Raw genomic sequence first — 7,282 nt, forward strand, 5'->3', positions numbered from 1 at the left:
TAATAACTTTTCATAATAACAATTTTCGATATTGTGAAAAATAAAGGTATTTTACTCTTGAGCTAAATTCATATTTTTTATATACCTTGTATAAAATTGATAAAATTTGACTTAAGATGGTCGTATTTTAGGTTTCAGACCATGCAAAACTTTTTATTAAGAATCACTTTTTTTCTTAAAATTAATAATAAAAGAGTAATCAGAATTGAAATAACTGAAAATAATGTTAGTTATCCATATTTTTTCAAAAAAAAAAAAAAATTCAATTAGAAGGATGTAATTGCATATTAGAATATAGTTTTTAATTCCAAACAACTTTTCATAATAGCAATTTTCAATATTTTGAAAAATAACAACTTTACTCTTGAGTGAAATTCAAACTTTTTTACATACCTTGTATAATATTCATAAAATTTTATATCTGATGGTTAAATCTTAGGTTTTGGACCATGCAGAGATTTTTATGAATAACTTTTTTTCGTAAAATGAATAATAAAAAAGTTTTCCATATGGATACAACTTACAGGGACATACTGTATAAACTTTTTAATATGCATATTATTTATTAATTAATAATCGGAACACAGAAAAAAAATTGGAAAACTTAAAGACATTTTGCATACAAGAGTTAATCAATTTCTTAAAACTGTTTCAGTTTCATAGTAATATTGTAATCTAAATCATCAATCTGATCAGTCACGTCATCACTGATGGAATTAAGTTCTTTAAAAATTGAAACCAACTTAGAAGCTTTGATATTGCCTAGTGGGCCTAGCCGATTACGTAGTTTGGAATGGTAAACCGTATGACGAGAAGAGTCTTTCTTAGTTGGCTGGCGATGCAATAGCTCTGTGAAGCTGTTGAGCAAGTTTCAATGCTGTAGTATTTATATTTTTCGTAGAACGCCACCATGCCAATGGTTTTATATTGTCAATTAGATGTTTAGAAAACATATGGTTTAAAGTTTAAAGGGTACACACTTTGCCTGGTAATAATAATAATAATTGAAAATGCTTCTGGATGATAATTTATAATGGATGGATGATAAGTTTATTTCCACTAAAGCGATGATCAAGCAAATTTGACAAAAAATTGCTGGGGTCACCACAAAATAACTGACAGTAGTAGTTATTGCAATAGCTAACTTGCAATGCGAATTTATAAATAATAAATTGTCTGGGATTACGCAGGCAATTTCTTATCTATTATTTAGTAGAATAATAGATCAAACACCTTCAATTAATGTTATGATTAAGAAAATATGATTTAAACAATGTTTTCTTCTAAGTTTTATTTGTTTAAAATATTAAATTTAAAAACAGAAAACAAAAACATGTTTAAAGCAAAAAAGGTTTAAAACAAAAAAAAACATGTGTTTTAAACAAGTTTTATTTGTTTAAAACATACAATCTAAAAACAAAAAAAAGCATGTTTAAAACAAAAAAAAAACGTTTAAAACAAAAAGAAACATGTGTTTTGTTTAAAATTAAAAAAACATGTTTTTTGCAACCCTGTGGATATGATAGTCGTTTTCAGTATTTGTTGTTAGAAAAGAAAAGCAAAATGAAACTAAGTAAAAATAAAAATATAATCAAAATAGTCGGTTAAAATATTTCATATTATTTGAGAGCAATATAATATTTCAAATATATGAAAAATTGTTTTAATCTTCTGTTCAAATACTAGCAAAAGGCTAAGAAAATTTTTACTATGGGCAAGTAGGTCTCCTACGGATCTTATAAGAAAATAACAGAACCCCATGGTTTTTTATTCTTACTATACTGAGCTAAAAGTTAACGTAATTTTCCTCCGAAGCTGAGTCATTTTTCAGAAGACATGATCCCGTTGATTCTAAGCTATATAAGGTAAAAATATTTGGTATAAGTGAAAGGAAGAAGAAAAATGGAAAGAAAAGGGAAGAAGGTAAAAGGAATCTGGTAAATAACAAATAACCATGCTTTATATTCTCTCTCCTATGGCGCTACAGGCTCCCCCAGCATTCGCCTCCAAGTATTTCTGTCCCTGGCTACTCTCCTTCAATTTATCCACGCTCACTATCTCTTTAGCATCGGTTCTCACTTCGTCTATCCACCTCTTCCTTGGTCTTACTTGGTACCTAATTGGAACGCTAAAGTTCCAATCTATAATATTGTAAGAAATCATAATAGAGGGAAAATATGGGGAGGAAACCATATGCAGAAATAGAATAAGGATGATCAATTTCTGTAGAAGGAATGATCTAACGATTGGGAACACCTATTGGAACCAACGAAGAGAAGATAAGTACATATTTGTAACAGAAGAAACAAAATGCTTAAAGTTTAATATACCATATAGCACTTACGAAAAAATTAACAAAAGTAACACAAAAATTGAAAAAAGAATAGAAGCAGAAATAACCTCACAGCATAGGCTAGTCATAGTAGAATGTATATTAACACCAGGAAGAAAATAAGATGAAACTGCGTACTTTATAATAGTAATATACAAACCACAGACGACAGAAATACCGGAGAAATACCAACACGAAACAAACGAAGAGTTCAAAAAATTAGAAAGTAAAGAAATCCAAAGAATTCTCGAAGAACAGTGGAAAATATTCATATTTTTAGCAAGTAAAAATTGTTTCCTCTGCCTGAAGTTCAAATATGCGTAACAAAATACACTCTATACAAAATATCCATTATAAGCAAAACTAAATGTCTCGTAATCTAGTTTGCAAATATGTATTGACCCCTGAGGCAGATCCAGAACAGAGTGCGTCTGTAAGAAGAAAAATGGAAACAGGATTTTCCACTTAAAGTTTAAGTTGAACATATATAAGCCAGAAATCAATCACCTTTTTTTCTTCTATTTGCTATTAGGTTAACGACTTTCGTGAAACAGCGAAAACTCACTTGACAAGGGAATGAAAGTAGATAAAACCGAACTGAACGCAATCACGTCGTACGAGATAGGCTAAAAGCGCGCTTTTAAAGCTCTGAATTTATTTTGGATTGGATTAATTTATTATGTTATTTGTATTCGTTCTATGCAGCTGACAGAAGACGATATATGCCACGTTTAGAGCGCTCATATCGGAAAAAATTGTCATCGCTGTAAGATTTTTATAATTATAAAAATGTATACCATTTCTATTCATCTTAGTTTTTTATTTTCATAATTATTAACAATCTAATCTAATAAAATCCTAGGATGACAAGGAAAGAACTGCCAACTGACACTTTCCGTGGATTTAACCATTTAGTAGTTAACAAAAGATTATAATGAATTAGACGTAGATACACTACGAGAATATGCTAAAAGCTTCTTTTGACCCGGCATCCGACAGGTGAACTTTTTTGCCACTAACAGACAGGTGGGGTGTGACAAACCCCAGCACTTGAAAGAGCTAAAGAATGTCAAAAAATATCTTTACGTTTAGTTATTTGTGATATCTGGAACGTCAACATGTTGAAGCTGGTCAGGATAGTTACTATTTACACTAATATTGTCTATTTCTTCACTTACTTCCGATCCACTCTTGTCAATAAATTCATCACTGTCTGTTTCATCCTATAAAGGCATAAAGGCGTGCGTATTTTCGTTCGCAATTTATTTTAGCTTAGACTAATAAAAAAATATGTTAAAATCTGTAATAAGTATTATTCATTTATAGCCCAAAATGACCGTTTTGGAGTGTAATTTTCAGGGACAACTCCGAATTGCATGAACATTTGGATTTAGGTTCTACTTACCCTCTAATTCAAAGTTGAATTTATGCCGTTGGTTGCTTTTACTTGGGAGGTGACATTCACCCGTTCTCGGGGGTGAAAAAAAGAGCGTTTAAAGTGAGTCCGGAAATGGATAAACTGACTAATTATAAGCAACTTTTGTTCTATAGAAATGTTTACGTAAGTGAATACTTTTCGAGTTATTTGCGATTGAAAGTGTTTATTTTTCGCCAAAAAAAAAAATACGTTTTCAGACGGTTTTTTGAAAATAACTCAAAAAGTAAATATTTTACCGAAAAAAATATTCTTAGCAAAAGTGTAGCTTATAAAAAAACTTAAAAAACGGTGTATTAGTAAAGTCTATAAACTGAGTAAAAGCAAGGTTGTAGCCCATGAAAAATACGTTCTTATTCGTCTAATTCCAAATCGAATATTTCAACGTAAAATCACCGAAAAATTAAAAAACTTTCGGGAAAAACTTATTAACATTTTTTAAAGTGTTTAAAAAAGCTTTACTTTTGTTTGTTGCAAAAGTTTCTAGCATTACAAATAACGGTGTTACGCTGAAAAAAAAGTTGGCCTAATTTTTTTTGGTAAAAAAAATGTAAAAATCTCCCCCTAGTTATCACCCTGAATAAAATTAATCGTTACAGCTTTACCATTTACTTTAAATGTATGTATATTATTTATATTATCTGCAAGTTTGATCGGTTTCAAGTGCTTATTTATGAAAAAGTTTGGATTTAAAGTAAAAAAAAAATTTCTAAAAATTTTGAAATATTTTCATTTTTTCAAAATAACTTAAAAAGTATTAGTGACACGAAAAATCTCAAGGAGTAAGAATGTAGGTTTTGGAAATATGATAGTTTCATTTTTTTTCTGTAAGACAAAAATTGGTTAAGATATGGCTATACCCTATTCCACGAACATACGCCTGTTTTTGATTACTTCGACAACGAATATTTTACTGTGCAAAATAAGAAGAACGAAAGCAAATTGCAAATTACATTGTTGTTTATTGGAATAATTATTAGCGCCATTTACTTTCGTACTTCTTATATTGCATAGTAAAATATTCGTTGTCTAAGTAATCCAAAATAGGCGTATGTTCGTGGAATGTCCCATATTCGAAGTTTTCATACATTCGTGTTTAGTGACTCGTTCAAGCCCTTTCAACCATGACCCTTTCAAAAATAAGCACTTTAAACCGGTGAAACTGACAGACCATATAAAAATAAATAATCAAAGTAAATTTATTGTAAAGCAGTAACGAATAATTTTATTTGAGAAGATAAACACTGAGATTTTTATGATTTTTTACCAAAAAAAAGTTTTTCCGAAAAGTGCTTCATTTTTTGGTTATTTTACGATGAAATATTCCATTTGGATTTGGACGAATAAAAACGTATTTTTCATGAGCTACAATTTGCTTTTGCTGGATCTATAGACTTTACGAGTACACAGCTCTTTTCGTTGTTTACTAAGCTATATTTTTACTAAACATATTTTTTTCGATCAAATATTTACTTTCTGAGTTATTTGCAAAAAACCGTTTGAAAACGTAGTTTTTTTGTCGAAAAATTAACATTTTCAATCGCAAATACCTCGAAAAGTATTGACTTACATAAAAAAACTTGAATGAAAATTTCCGGGCTTATCTTGAAGGTATGTTTTTTCACCCCCCAGAAGGGGTGACTGTAACCCCCCAAGTAAAAGCAACCAACGGCACAAATTCAACTTTGAAGTGGAGGGTAAGTAGAACCTACATACAAATTTTCGTGCAATTCGGAGTTGCCCCTGAAAATTACACGGTATCGCCGTATTTCACGTTCATTTACTGGGCTATTACCTGTACTTACTTATTTATAGGAGTAAAAGAAAATAAAGACAATTATGCAGAAAGTTCAAAATCCGACTCGTGTGGTGTGGACACTTCCAATCCAAATGTACTTGCTGAAACTAAACAGACTACTAAAAACTATGTGCCATTACATAGATGAATATACAAGAGAAAGCTATCTAGCCGCTGTGGCCTATACATGCAAACTTTTCTTATGTTTTAGGCGCTTTAGTATTGTTGGGGTGTACTACACCTCGCCTGTCGGATGCCGGGTTAAAACGCTGAATTTACTTTGATTTGGATTTATTTATTATATGTTATTTGTATTCGTTCTGTGCAGCTGACGGGAGGGGATTAAGGAATTATAGAATAAATTTAATTTAAATTTTTAATGTTGTTCTGAAGCTATTTTCTTGTGGCATTTTTATAATCAAGTATATTCAAATGGGAAATAAGCCACAATTTTACCTAAAAATAATTTTGTATTTTGACAACGACACCCGACTTGGGCGTCGAAACGTTAATAAAATCATTTTTAGGTAAAATTGTGGCTTATTTCCCATTTGAATATACTTGATTAAATTTTTAAATTTTTAAATTTTAAAACACCTACCTGAAACTGGCTGGAGTGTCTACCTAGGTCCACCTATACCTTTTCAGTAATTCACGTCCCTAAAAATTATCATGCAATGTAATCTATACCTAGGTACACCTCACGTTACTTAAAAATATCATTAGGTTTTTTCCACTTCGGATTAATTGAAAAAGTCTAAAGATATCTAATTACATTCATATCCCATTCAACATTTTTATATCTAATTACATTTTTTTGTACCCTATTTTGAGTTCTCCTAAGAAATCAGTCCTGGATATTGTTTAAGGCCAAATAAATGTAAAGTAAACAGCAATAATTACACGTGTACCTTTCCGGTAACATAAAAGTTAATAAGGTTTCTCCAGTTACTATACAATCCTTAATGAGACACCCTGTATATGATATTATTGTACTAGTATATCTTGGTTCACATTTATAAATGTTTCTAATGGTGTAGATCTTATGATGATGATGATGATGATGATATAGTAACCTATAGAAGGCGATACTTGTTTAGCTGCATGTAATGAATAACGTAATACTGTGTTATACAAATCGTCTAAATGTAATAACGTGTTTTACAAATCATCTAAATAATTGAGTAATTAGAGCATTGAGCACAGATTAAATTCGTTACCTAAATAATAGAGTGAATTTACTGTTCTGTAATTTTCACATAAATTAATAATTCAAGTGGATTGCCCGTAGAGATGCTCCCTGCTTTTGTAAATTATTAAAGTATGCACACTATTATTTATAGGTAGATGGTAAATACATTTAAGGCAGATATTAACTACTGTTGACCTTCCTTTGGCAATTTAAGTATGTATTGCAATAAGAAATCTTCTGAGACTCCATCTTGTATTTCTCGTATACAAAATACATTACAAAAACTTCAGATCATTCTGTCTTTGAAAACTTTAGCGCGAATCTTATTTACATATTTTATGAAATTTTAAAACAAATATTAAAATTTTTGTCCTAATCCCCTAATTTTGCCGGAGGCCGTTATACAAAAGTGTACAAACCGTTTTAAAGTTGTTGGTAAATTGTTTCAATTTTCAAACTGTACTCAAATTGTATTTCCAAATATTTTATTTATTTTGTAGTATAATAATTAAATTCACTATCAAA

This window comes from Diabrotica virgifera, chromosome 8 (assembly GCF_917563875.1).
Source record: "Diabrotica virgifera virgifera chromosome 8, PGI_DIABVI_V3a".
In the NCBI taxonomy this organism is placed as follows: Eukaryota; Metazoa; Arthropoda; class Insecta; order Coleoptera; family Chrysomelidae; genus Diabrotica; species Diabrotica virgifera.